Source organism: Pelophylax lessonae (genome assembly GCF_965119305.1).
Source record: "Pelophylax lessonae genome assembly, chromosome: 3".
Classification (NCBI taxonomy): domain Eukaryota; kingdom Metazoa; phylum Chordata; class Amphibia; order Anura; family Ranidae; genus Pelophylax; species Pelophylax lessonae.
Genome location: NC_138770.1, coordinates 668,202,175 through 668,216,128, shown reverse-complemented (window position 1 = coordinate 668,216,128; position 13,954 = coordinate 668,202,175). Strand labels below are relative to the sequence as shown.

The following is a 13,954-nucleotide window of genomic DNA, read 5'->3' as shown; positions in this document are numbered from 1 at the left end:
TTACTGCTGAGTACTGGAATAGTACTGCGGCAAAGTGGCACGATCCCGTCTGACGACGTAGACCTACGTCGCCAGACTCCTCCCCTGTAGGCGGCGCTCGCGCGCCGCCGGAGGCGCGCTCCCGCTGTTTTCATTCACAGCGGGAGTCGGGCCAGGGGAGGAGCAGCGGCGATCGCCGCTGCTCTGCCCCGATCGTCGGGGATCTAGTGTGGAGATCCGCCTGCCTGTGTAAACACAAGCGGGCGGATCTCCTCAGTGACAGGGAGTGACAGATCGGAGTGTTCAGCATAGCTGGACATCCGATCTGTCCCTGTGTCACTCAGTCACCTCCCCCCCCCCCCCACACGTCAGTAAGCACCAGGCATACATTAACCCCTCCTTCTCCAATAAAATTAACCCCTTCCCTGCCAGTGTCATTTTTACAGTAACAGTGCATATTTATAGCACTGATTACTGCAGTAATGTCACTGGTACCCCCAAAAGTGTCAAAAATGTCAGTCAAGGGTCCGATCTGTCCGCCGCAATGTCGCAGTCCCGCAAAAAAAATCGCAGATCGCCGCCATTACTCGTTAAAAAAAAAACACCAAAAATGACAAAAATCTTTCCCTTTGTTAGTAAACGCAATAACTTTTGCGCAAACCAATCAAAATACGCTTATTGTGATTTTTTTTACCAAACATAGGTAGCAGAAAACAAATTGGCCAAAAATTTAAAAAAAAAATAGTTTTTACATCTTTTTTGGGGGGAATTTCATATAAAAAAATGTTAAAAATATTGTTATTTTTTCAAAATAAACGCTCTTTTTTTGTTTATAGCGCAAAAAGTAAAAATCGCACAGGTGATCAAATACCACCAAAAGAAAGCTCTGTTTGTGAGGAAAAAAGGACGTCAATTTCGTTTGGGTACGGCGTCGCACGACCGCGCAATTGTCAGTTAAACTTGCACAGCGCCGAATCGCAAAAAGTGGCCCAGACGTAAGACAGCAAAATGCTCTAGTGGTAAAGTGGTTAAATGTTTCAATAGTATGTTGATAAGAGGGGAAAGGAGGATCCGAAACATGGGCGTCCGCAGGTAGGGGCAAGGGGGGGAATCTCAACTTTCTCTTTAAAGTGGTTGTTAAGCCACTTTATACCATCCTTTCTGGTCTGTTTAATAATCCTGTGTGCCCCTGTGTCTGTGTTTTAAAAAAATAAGGAATTCTTTACCAGTTTTCAGAGTGCTGAGCACCGCTCACATGCCCTGTCAAGTCTCTCCTCTCCCTGTCTGACAGCTGTCTGCAGCGGGTGGGGCCGAGGATTCCTCGCTGTCATCAGTCCGGAGGGGAAGAGGAGGGGAGGAGAGAGGCAGCGGGTCATGTGAGCAGCGATTGGTGCTCTGACAACTTGTAAAGAATGGCTTATTTTTATAAAACACAGACACAGGGGCACACAGGATTATTAAACAGACTGTAGACAGGATATGAAACTTTAAATGAAACTACAGCAACAGCACTGACACAGGAGCAGACAGGCAGGGAGGGAGGGGAGAGAGAGAGAACAGAGGAAGACAGGAGAGCTGCGGATGATGGAGGCACGTAAACTGACCACAAAGTCAGGGCTCCGCAGCCATGGTATAACGTGGTCAGTTTACAGAAGGGAGGAAATAGCCAGGCAGGATCAGCCAGGTATTTTAGGTTATACCGGGGGGCCAAATTACACAGCATAAGCACTGTGCTGTATAACATTCTTTAAGGGAACAGGATAATTTTTTTTTTAGGTAACAAATGCTTTAAAAATAAATGCTGCTGTTTGCCTTTTAAAAATAAATACTCAAAATAAGTATAATGACTAAGCCCCTCCCCACCATGACATTGTTAAAAAGGGGCGGAACATGGTCGACCTTAAAATGATGCCCCCCCCCCTGAAAAAGTTCTGTGGACACCCATGATTAGGGTTGAGCGGACACCTAGATGTCCGTGTTCGACGGGTTCGGCCGAACTTTAAAAAAAAGTCCGGGTCCGTGTCCCGGACTTTTACCGAACTTTTCCCGGACACCGAACCCCATTGAAGTCAATGGGGACCCGAACTTTAAGGCACTAAAATGGCTCTAAAACACCAATGGAAAGGGCTAGAGTGCTGCAAATGGCAGCAAAACGTAGTTAAGAGCATGGCAAGTGCTCTGCAAACAAATGTGGATAGGGAAATAACTTAAAACAACAAAAAAAAACAGAAAAATAAAACAATGTTCTTCATCTCTGAAGGACGAGGCCCATAAGGAGTAGGAGGGAGGTTGAGGTGGTGGTGGATGTGGCGGTGTCATAGGCGTGCGCACAGGGTGTGCCTGGTGTACCTGGGCACACCCTAATCACCTAGGGCACATAGCATTATCGCTCTGTTTGCCAGTGAGGAGATGGGAAAGATCTCCCTCGCACCTGCTCTGCTCTATTTCTCTTTGCCAGCAGGGAGAGTAATGTATCGGGGCCATGTACATGTAGGCAAACACATGCATGTGTATTTCAACTTTGGGGTGCACACCCTAATGCAATAGGCTGCGCACACCTATGGGCGGTTTAGGTGGAAGCGGCGGTGGAGGAGGACCAGGGCCGGATTAAGAGCATCATGGTCTTGGTGCTGAGGATTTTGAAGGGCCTTAAGGGCCGTGCCTTGGCATGCACCCAGAGGAGGAAGGGTGCAGCCATGCATGCCTAATTCAACATGGGATGCTGTCTCTGAAGCCCATAAACACATCCATGCATCGGCAACTGTCCCTCCTTGTCCGGCCTTCGCGCTGTGTGGGGAGGTTCTGAGGGTGCTGCCTGGGGAAGCGAGCATAGAAGCCAGACTTCTGTGTTTACAAGTGACAGAAGAGCGGTCACAGTGAATATGGCCAACCCGGGGCCTATATAAAAGGTAGGGGCCTGCATGGAGCTGCAGCTCCAATAGCCCCTACGTTAATCTGGCCCTGAGGAGGAGGACGAGGTAGCCAACACTGCTTCTTTTCACAAATTTTAAATGAGGGTACACCCCAAAAGAGTGAGAAAGAGCAAAAATGGAACAATGGCTGGGTAAGGTCGGTATCCATTGCTATTCTGCACAAGGTACGGAAAAGTCCCGTGGGATCCATGCCTGGTTCATTTTAATGAACGTGAGCTTGTCCACATTGTCTCTGGACAGGCGGCTGCGCTTGTCTGTTATAACACCCCCAGCCGTGCTAAATACCCGTTCAGATAATACACTGGCTGCAGGGCACGCCAGCACCTCCAAGGCGTAAAGGGCAAGCTCAGGCCATGTGCCCAATTTGGAGACCCAGAAGTTGAAGGGGGCAGACCCCTCATTCACTACATGTAGGCGTGTGCACACATACTGCTCCACCATGTTGGTAAAATGCTGCCTCCTGCTAAGGCTCCATGTACACGGGACGTTGTTAAAAGTCCCTTTGAATGCTGGAATTTTTAGGACGTTTGAAACGTCCGTTCAGTCGCGTTTGTACCCGCGTTTAGTGGGCGTTTAGCAGCGTTTGCGGGCGTTTGCGTTTAGAAGCGTTCCTAGAGGTCATAAAAATTATTCCCCTTTAAAATGGAAAAACGCGAACGCTAAACGCGGGTCATCGCGTTCAGAGGCGTTCGGACGCGTTCAGACGTGTTCAGACGCGTTTGTGCGTTTGAAACGCCGGGAAACACACGTTCGAACGCAAATAATTGCGTTCTAAAAACAGTCCCCGAACGCAACTGCCTGCAAATGACTGTAAACGAATTGGTGTACATGGACAGATAAGATAAAATGTAGATGGGTTCAGGGGCTTCTGAAAAAAACGCCCAACTGCTCCTAAACGGCCATTTCCAGCGTCCCGTGTACATGGAGCCTAAGACGTTCCATCTGAGCTGCTGGTGCTGCTGTTTGTTGTGGCGTGCTGACAAAGCTTTTCCACATTTCGGCCATGCTAACCCTGCCTTCTGAGGTGCTGGCGGTGCCCTGGTTGAGTTGGCGACCTCCTCCTCCTCCTCTTCCTTGTGCTTCCACTGTGGCCCCGCTGTCAGATGGGAATGCCAGCAGCATCGCGTCTACCAGCGTGCGCTTGTACTCGCGCATCTTGCGATCGCGCTCCAGTGAGTGAATTAAGGACGGTACGTTGTCCTTGTAACGGGGATCCAGCAGCGTGGCCACCCAGTAATCAGCACAAGTTAGAATGTGGGCAACTCGGCGGTCGTTGTGGAGACACTGCAGCATGTAATCGCTCATGTGTGCCAGGCTGCCCAGAGGCGACGAAAGGCTGTCCTCTGTGGGAGGTGTATCGTCCGTGTCCTCTGTATCCCCCCAGCCACGCACCAGTGATGGCCATGAGCTGGCCTGGGTGCCACCCTGCTGTGAACATGGTTCCATCTCCTCCTCCAGCTCCTCCTCCTCCTCATCCTCCTCATCCTCCAGAACTGTGCCCCTACTGGACAATTGTGTCCCTGGCGTTTGTGTGTGCAGGAACCCACAGTCGGAGCCCCTTGCGAATGACTGCCCTGAAAGCCTTTGAAATGTTACCTCTTCATCCTCCTCCTCCTCCTCCTCCTCCTCATCCTGTGCCACATCCTCTTCCATCATCGCCCGAATTGTTTTTTCAAGGAGGCATAGAAGTGGGATAGTTAAGCTGAGAACGGCGTCATTGCCACTGGCCATGTTGGTGGAGTACTCAAAACAGCGCAACAAGGCACACAGGTCTCGCATGGAGGCCCAGTTATTGGTGGTGAAGTGGTGCTGTTCCGCAGAGCGACTCACGCGTGCGTGCTGCAGCTGAAACTCCACTATGGCCTGCTGCTGCTCGCACAGTCTTTCCAGCATGTGCAAGGTGGAGTTCCACCTTGTGGGCACGTCACATATGAGGCGGTGAGCGGGAAGGCCGAAGTTACGCTGCAGCGCTGCCAGGCGAGCAGCAGCAGGGTGAGAACGCCGAAAGTGCACACAAACGGCCCGCACTTTCTGCAGCAGCTCTGACATATCGGGGTAGTTTTTAAGGAACCTCTGCACCACCAAATTCAGCACATGCGCCAGGCAAGGGATGTGCGTCAAACCGGCTAGGCCCAGAGCTGCTATGAGATTTCTCCCGTTATCGCACACCACCAGGCTGGGCTTGAGGCTCGCTGGCAGCAACCACTCATTTGTTTGCTGTTCCATGCTCCTCCACAACTCCTGCGCGGTGTGTGGTTTGTCCCCCAAACAGGCAAGTTGTAAAACTGCCTGCTGTCGTTTACCCCTGGCCGTGCTGAAGTTGGTGGTGAAGGTGTTACGCTGTCCGGATGAGGAGGCGGTAGAGGATGAGGAAGCGGAGTAGGAGGAGTTAGGAACAGGAGGCAAACTGAAGCGCCCTGCAATCCTCGGTGGTGGAAGGACATGCGCCAAATTGCTATCCGCCTCAGGCCCATCCGCCACTGCATTTACCCAGTGTGCCGTTAGGGAGATATAACGCCCCTGACCGTGCTTACTGGTCCACGTATCGGTAGTTAGGTGGACCTTGGCACAGATGGCGTTGCGCAGTGCACACCTGATTTTTTCCCCCACTTGGTTGTGTAGGGAAGGGATGGCTTGCCTGGAAAAGTAGTGGCGGCTGGGCACGACGTACTGTGGGACAGCCACCGACATAAGGTTTTTAAAACTGTGCGTCTCCACCAGACGGAATGACAGCATTTCAAAGGCCAATAATTTTGAAATGCTGGCATTCAGGGCCAGGGATCGCGGGTGGGTAGGGGGGTACTTCCTCTTCCTCTCAAGTGTTTGGGAGATGGAAATCTGAACGCTTCCACGGGACATTTTGGAGATGGTTGTTGGTGACCCAGGTGGTGGTGTTGCTGACAGATCGTCTGTTTGCGGGGTGGCAGGTGCCGGTATCACTACAGATGTGGCTGGAGCGGCCGAGACTGCAGCAGAAGAGGAAGCAGGATGAGCCAGAGACGTTTCTTGGTTTTGAAGGTGTGTACTCCACTGCAGCTCGTGCTTTGCACTTAGATGCCTGATCATGCAGGTTGTGCTCAGGTTGAGAAGGTTTATGCCTCGCTTCAAGCTCTGATTGCACAGGGTGCAAACCACTCGTGTCCTGTCATCAGCACATTTTCTAAAGAACTTCCACGCTAGAGAACTCCTTTGAGCTGACTTTGGTGCGCTCGTTCCCTTGCTGCGTTGGGCAGTAGCGGGCGTAGTGTCAAGGGCACGGCCGCTCCGCTTCTGCACCCTCTTCTGCTGTGCTGGTGGCTCTGTGCGACCACCGCCTCTTCCTCCAAACTACTCAGGTCACCTGCATGACGTTCATTCCATGTGGGGTCGAGGACCTCATCGTCCTCCACATCATCTTCCACCCAGTCTTCACCCCTGCCCTCCTTGTCGGTCTCCACAATGCTGAACGCCGCAGCAGTTGGCACCTGCGTTTCATCATCATCGGAGACGTGCTGCGATGATCCTTGCATGTACTCATCTTGAGAAATAAGTGGTTGGGCATCGCTGCACTCAATCTCTTCCACTTCTGGGGCAGGGCTAGGTGGATGGCCCTGGGAAACCCGGCTGACAGAGTCATCAAAAAGAAGAAGAGACTGCTGTATGGCTTGGGGCTCAGACTGCTTGCCTGATTTGCAAGGGGGTGAGGTGAAAGACGGTTGGACATCGGCTGCAGGTGCCAACTGTGACCTTTCTGCAGTAGACTGGGTGGGAGACAATGTGAAGGAACTGGAGGCACTGTCAGCAGCAAACCAATCTACTATCGCCTCCACTTGTTCTGGCCTCATCACTTCTAGGGGCGTATGATGCCCTACCAAATACTGATGCAGGTTCTGTCGCCTACTCACACTTGAGGAAGGTGTTTCACTTGTGCGTGTAGCTGGCACAGATCGACCACGTCCTCTCCTTGCAACAGGAGCTCTAGCAGCAGCACCACCACGACCCAGGCCACGGCCCCTATTTGACGCTCTCCTCATATTTCTGAAATTTAAGATCTTGCCCTAGAAAGGTCTTTATTGAATAGACCAAAAGAACAAACAAGAACAACAGTATCGCACGGGTGTATCTCACAGTCAAATATGCAAACTATGCCGCAATTTAATGTTTTTTACACCAAAAGGGTGTGTATTGAATAGCGGAATAGGATAAAAAACTGTGTATCTCACACGTACAAACACAGACTATGCCCGATTAAATTTTTTCCTACCCTAAAGGGAGGATGAGGAAGAGGAGTATGGAACAGGCAGCACCATCAAATCTTCAGAAGTATGAGATGAACCCCAAAAACTTGGAAAGGTGGATCTCACACATACCGACACAGACTATTCCGCAATTTAATTGAGCCCCAAAGGTTTTTATTGAATAGCGGAATAGGAAATATGATCAAAAAAAAGTGTATGTTTTTCACACGTACAGAAGCACACTAGGCCCCAATTACTATTGTTTGTACACCTAAAAGGATGGATGAGGAAGAGGAGGAGGAGGAGTATAGAACAGGCAGCACCCTCAAAGCTTCAGAAGTATGAGATGAACCCCAAAAACTTGGAAAGGTGGATCTCACACGTACCGACACAGACTATTCCGCAATTTAATTGAGCCCCAAAGGTTATTATTGAATAGCGGAATAGGAAATATGATCAAAAAAAAGTGTATGTTTTTCACACGTACAGAAGCACACTAGGCCCCAATTACTATTGTTTGTACACCTAAAAGGATGGATGAGGAGGAGGAGGAGGAGGAGTATAGAACAGGCAGCACCCTCAAAGCTTCAGAAGTATGAGATGAACCCCAAAAACTTGGAAAGGTGGATCTCACACGTACCGACACAGACTATTCCGCAATTTAATTGAGCCCCAAAGGTTTTTATAGAATAGCGGAATAGGAAATATGATCAAAAAAAAGTGTATGTTTTTCACACGTACAGAAGCACACTAGGCCCCAATTACTATTGTTTGTACACCTAAAAGGATGGATGAGGAGGAGGAGGAGGAGTATAGAACAGGCAGCACCCTCAAAGCTTCAGAAGTATGAGATTGTGTTCACTGTACCCCACAAAGATTGTGTTCACTGTACCCCACAAAGATTGTGTTCACTGTACCCCACAAAGGTTTTGTTCACTGCACCCCACAAAGATTGTGTTCACTGTACCCCACAAAGGTTTTGTTCACTGCACCCCACAAAGATTGTGTTCACTGTACCCCCCAAAGATTTTGTTCACTGCACCCCACAAGGATTGTCTTCACTGCACCCCACAAGGATTGTCTTCACTGCACCCCACAAAGATTGTGTTCACTGTACCCCACAAAAGATTTTGTTCACTGCACTCCAAAAGGATTGTCTTCACTGCACCCCACAAAGATTGTGTTCACTGTACCCCACAAAGGTTTTGTTCACTGCACCCCACAAAGATTGTGTTCACTGTACCCCACAAAGGTTTTGTTCACTGCACCCCACAAAAATTGTGTTCACTGTACCCCCCAAAGATTTTGTTCACTGCACCCCACAAGGATTGTCTTCACTGCACCCCACAAGGATTGTCTTCACTGCACCTCACAAAGATTGTGTTCACTGTACCCCACAAAGGTTGTGTTCACTGCACCCCACAAAGGTTTTGTTCACTGCACCCCACAAAGATTGTGTTCACTGCACCCCACAAAGGTTTTGTTCACTGCACCCCACAAAGATTGTGTTCACTGTACCCCACAAAGATTGTGTTCACTGTACCCCACAAAGGTTTTGTTCACTGCACCCCACAAAGATTGTGTTCACTGTACCCCACAAAGGTTGTGTTCACTGCACCCCACAAAGGTTTTGTTCACTGCACCCCACAAAGATTGTGTTCACTGCACCCCACAAAGATTGTGTTCACTGTACCCCACAAAGGTTTTGTTCACTGCACCCCACAAAGATTGTGTTCACTGTACCCCACAAAGATTGTGTTCACTGCACTCCAAAAGGATTGTCTTCACTGCACCCCACAAAGATTGTGTTCACTGTACCCCACAAAGATTTTGTTCACTGCAACCCACAAAGATTGTGTTCACTGTACCCCACAAAGATTTTGTTCACTGCACTCCAAAAGGATTGTCTTCACTGCACCCCACAAAGATTGTGTTCACTGTACCCCACAAAGGTTTTGTTCACTGCACCCCACAAAGATTGTGTTCACTGTACCCCACAAAGGTTTTGTTCACTGCACCCCACAAAGATTGTGTTCACTGTACCCCACAAAGATTGTGTTCACTGTACCCCACAAAGGTTTTGTTCACTGCACCCCACAAAGATTGTGTTCACTGTACCCCACAAAGGTTGTGTTCACTGCACCCCACAAAGGTTTTGTTCACTGCACCCCACAAAGGTTTTGTTCACTGTACCCCACAAAGGTTTTGTTCACTGCACCCCACAAAGATTGTGTTCACTGTACCCCACAAAGGTTTTGTTCACTGCACCCCACAAAGATTGTGTTCACTGTACCCCCCAAAGATTTTGTTCACTGCACCCCACAAGGATTGTCTTCACTGCACCCCACAAGGATTGTCTTCACTGCACCCCACAAAGATTGTGTTCACTGTACCCCACAAAGATTTTGTTCACTGCACCCCACAAAGATTGTGTTCACTGTACCCCACAAAGATTTTGTTCACTGCACTCCAAAAGGATTGTCTTCACTGCACCCCACAAAGATTGTCTTCACTGTACCCCATAAAGGTTTTGTTCACTGCACCCCACAAGGATTGTCTTCACTGCACCCCACAAGGATTGTCTTCACTGCACCCCACAAAGATTGTGTTCACTGTACCCCACAAAGATTTTGTTCACTGCACCCCACAAAGATTGTGTTCACTGCACCCCACAAAGATTTTGTTCACTGCACTCCAAAAGGATTGTCTTCACTGCACCCCACAAAGATTGTGTTCACTGTACCCCACAAAGGTTTTGTTCACTGCACCCCACAAAGATTGTGTTCACTGTACCCCCACAAAGGTTTTGTTCACTGCACCCCACAAAGATTTTGTTCACTGCACTCCAAAAGGATTGTGTTCACTGCACCCCAAAAAGATTGTGTTCACTGCAGCCCACACACAGAAAAATGGATGTGGATCACTGACACCTGCCTATCTCCTATCCCACACCACACAGCAATATCGATTGTAGTTTGTAGAACACAGTTTCCCTAAAATTCAGCAGACTCTGTCCCTAACAGGATTGAGAAGAGATCGTAGATCAGGAGAACTAAGTGCAGACCCCACCCCACACAGCAATATCGATTGTAGTTTGTAGAACACTCTGACCCTAAAATTCAGCAGCAGCCTCTCCCTAACAGGATTGAGAAGAGATCGTAGATCAGGATTGAGTGCAGACTCCACCCCCCACACAGCAATATCGATTGTAGTTTGCAGAAGACACTGACCCTATAATTCAGCAGACTCTATCCCTAAAATGCCTACAACTCGCCCTGCCTAAACACTCCGACCTGTCCCTCAATTCTATCCGGACACAAATGGTTTTTTCCTGCCTATCTTTCCCTAATCAGCAGCCAGCACGTTGATGTGTGCTCTGTCCCTGATCTAAGCAGCAGAATGACGCCGCTGCGGCTGCCTCGAACTTATAAAGACTTGGTCACATGCTTCAGACGGCCAATCACAGCTACTGAGACATTTGCAGGCATGGCTTAAGGCACACCAGTTAAACGATTGTTGATTGGCTGTTGAAAGCCCGCCATGAAAAGAGCGCCAAAGCATGCAAAACCCGGAAATAAAACGACCGAACACGGATTTTTACCCGAATATACAGTAAAGTGTCCGTGTTCGTGTTCGGGTAACAAAAATCCAATTATTCGGTACGAACACGAATAATACAGTCCGTGTTCGCTCAACACTACCCATGATCCGAAACTGTGAAATGCAAAGGATATCTAGTTATTTTTGTTTAATTTGTATCCAATAGAAGAAGTCCCTGTACTATGTAGTCATTGGTAGATGTAAAGTACATTGTACAATCAGATTGCTGGCTTATATAGCTAAATAGGTCTGAACATTAAATCCAGCGATACATTCTCTCCCTGGAGAAGAGACGCCTGAGGGGGGACATGATAGCAATTTATAAATTTATAAATATCTCAATGGGGACCTCAGCTTAGAAAAAAAGCTGTTCATTCGAAGGGATTGCATGAGGACAAGAGGGCATACAATGCGATTAGAGGAGAAGTGTTTTAACCTCAGGCAACGTGGGGGGTTCTTTACTGTTAGGGCTACAAGATTGTGGAATTCTCTACCACAGGAGGTGGTTTCTGCGGGAAGTATGGTGGCTTTCAAAAGACTCTTAGACTTACATCACAAGGATCAGGACATTAAGGGCTATGTGAGATGATTACAGCCACACACACCTACACAGGTTGAACTGGATGGACTATTGTCTTTATTCAACCTCACCTACTATGTAATTTGGGAGTTTTCATGGTGTAATTTGTAAAAGCAGCCAGCATTGTGTAGGGAAGTCAACCAGAGTTCCATGGTATCCAAGGGTTCCTCCAGAAATTGCCAGGGGTTCCTTGAGCTGTGGCTTAATGACCTCCCATATGATAGTGCCTGCAAGGTTCTGGGTCCGACACCACTTAGCATAGTCAGCAGCATGACACCAAATACACTGCTCAAAAAAAATTAAAGGAACACCTATTAATCAGAGTATAGCATCAAGTCAAGTAAACTCCTGGGATATTGATCTGGTCAGTTAAGTAGCAGAGAGGGTTGTTAATCAGTTTCAGCTGCTTTGGTGTTAATTAAATTACCAACAGGTGCACTAGATAGGCAACAATGAGACAACCTCCAAAACAGGAATGATTTTACAGGTGGAGGCCACTGACCTTTTTTTTCATTACTCATCTTTTCTTACAGTTTTTCACTAGTTTTGCATTTGGCTCGGGTCAGTGTCACTACTGGTAGCATGAGGTGATACCTGGACCCTATAGAGGTTGCACAGGCATTTCTACTCCTCCAGGATGGGACACAGGGGCGTAACTACAGGGGTTGCGATTGCAACCGGGCCCAATGCTCCAGGGGGCCCAGCATTGGATAGGAGGGGAGGCGGGGGCAGCATGTAGAGAAATCACTGTCCTCCATTTTCCTCCTGTAGCTGCAGAAAGAAAATGGAAGAGATTGGATCCTCTGTATGCTGCCCCCGCCACTCCTCCTATCCAGTTCACTTGTGTTCTGCTGTCTCTGGGCCCCTGTGTGCTCCCCTGGTCCCCCCCAACCCACTGTGATCCCTCCCCTTTCCTGCCGGCTGCTGCAGGGGATGTGTAACAATAGAGAACCAGGAAGGGGGGCGGTAAATATGTAATTTACCAGCTCCTTGCTACTCTAAATGGACAGAGTCATAGTCAGTGACATTGTAAAAAAATAAAATATGATAAAAAATAATACAATAAAATACCAAAAAATAAAAACTACTGACACCAGTGGGTGAACTTCCAGGATCGCAAAGGTCACACTTGCAACCGGACCCTGGCATTCCACCACCGTGCGGAGGCCCCAAGATGGCAGGAAGGGGGCCCACTGCAAAACTTGTGAAAGGGACCCGCTGTGGGACCGCAATAAAGGACCCCACAAGCGGAGTAAAGGACCCCAGGATCAGTGGGAAGAGCCCCGGGCTTGAAGGGAAGGGCCCCGGCCAGGGGTCCGGGGAGGCCCTTCATGGTTTCTTGCACTGGGGCCCTGAAGGTTCTAGTTACGCCTCTGATGGGACATCAATACGTGCCATTGCCAGAATATTCCTTCTTCGGGATATCAGGGTCTATGGCTGGGAATGTTGTGTGCAGGCCTGTGGAAAGGAGCAGGGAACAAGATGGTGGAGGGTTCAGCCTCAGCAGGAGGGACAGTGTACTAGCTGGGCTGGAGCAGGGGTAGGGACTTCTGCTTTGGCACCAACACCAGCCAACCACAAAGCCTCTCTTAACACTTCCCGCCCTCCGTATGCAAAATGACGACCGCAGGTTGGTTCTGTTATCTTGAATGGGCGTCATATGACATCCAGCAAGATAAGCCGCTCGTGTGCGCATCTCTGATCTAGGTAAAGAGCCTATGACGTAGGCTCTTTACCACGTAAATTTACTGCAACTGGTGTTGTTCAGGAAATGGCATTACAGTCACATCACTAGACATAAATTCCGGAGTCACTTGACATACACAGTCAATCACATATAGTGGACAGACTGCAGTAGTCACAGGTGAAAGCAGATGCAGCACTTAGCAGCCATCTCCCTACAGTCTCTCTTCTGCCAAGGGTCATCAGTAATCACAGAACTGTGTTCTCTGTAGACACCTCCTAGCTGGGGGTAGATCTATCCTAGGAACGCTCCAGGGAAGCAGCCTCATGCAGTGATCTCCAACATGGTCTAAAAGGCCTTTTGCAATTCATCCTAGCCCCCACCTCCTTAACCACTTTACCACCGGAGGATTTTGCTGTCTTACGTCCAGGCCACTTTTTGAGATTCGGCGCTGTGCGAATTTAACTGACAATTGAGCGGTCATGCAACGTCGTACCCAAACTAAATTTACGTCCTTTTTTTCCCACAAACAGAGCTTTCTTTTGGTGGTATTCGATCATCTCTGCGATTTTGATTTTTTGCGATATTCCAAAAAAAAAAAAGCGACAATTTTGAAAAAATAACAATATTTTTCTACTTTGACAGTTAAAAAATATCCAATATATTCAATTTTTGTCATATATTTAGGCCAAAATGTATTTAGCTACATGTCTTTGACAAAAAAATTCTCAATGAGCGTATTTTTAACCGCTTTAAGACCGGAAGATTTTACCCCATTCCTGACCAGGCCATATTTTGCGATTCGGCACTGCGTTATTTTAACAGACAATTGCGCGGTAGTGCGACGCTGTACCCAATTAAATTTATGTCCTTGCTTTCCCCACAAATAGAGCTTTCTTTTGGTGGTATTTGATCACCTGCGATTTTTACTTTTTGCGCTATAAACAAAAAAAGAGCGACA

At 48.4% G+C, this 13,954-nt stretch overlaps 1 protein-coding gene across 1 annotated transcript in view; it reads left to right on the top strand.

Annotated features, from left to right (window-relative positions):
* The window catches only part of LOC309549767 (uncharacterized protein), a 145,793-nt gene that overhangs the window by 50,726 nt on the left and 81,113 nt on the right, over window positions 1-13,954 (top strand). The window lies entirely within an intron of this gene.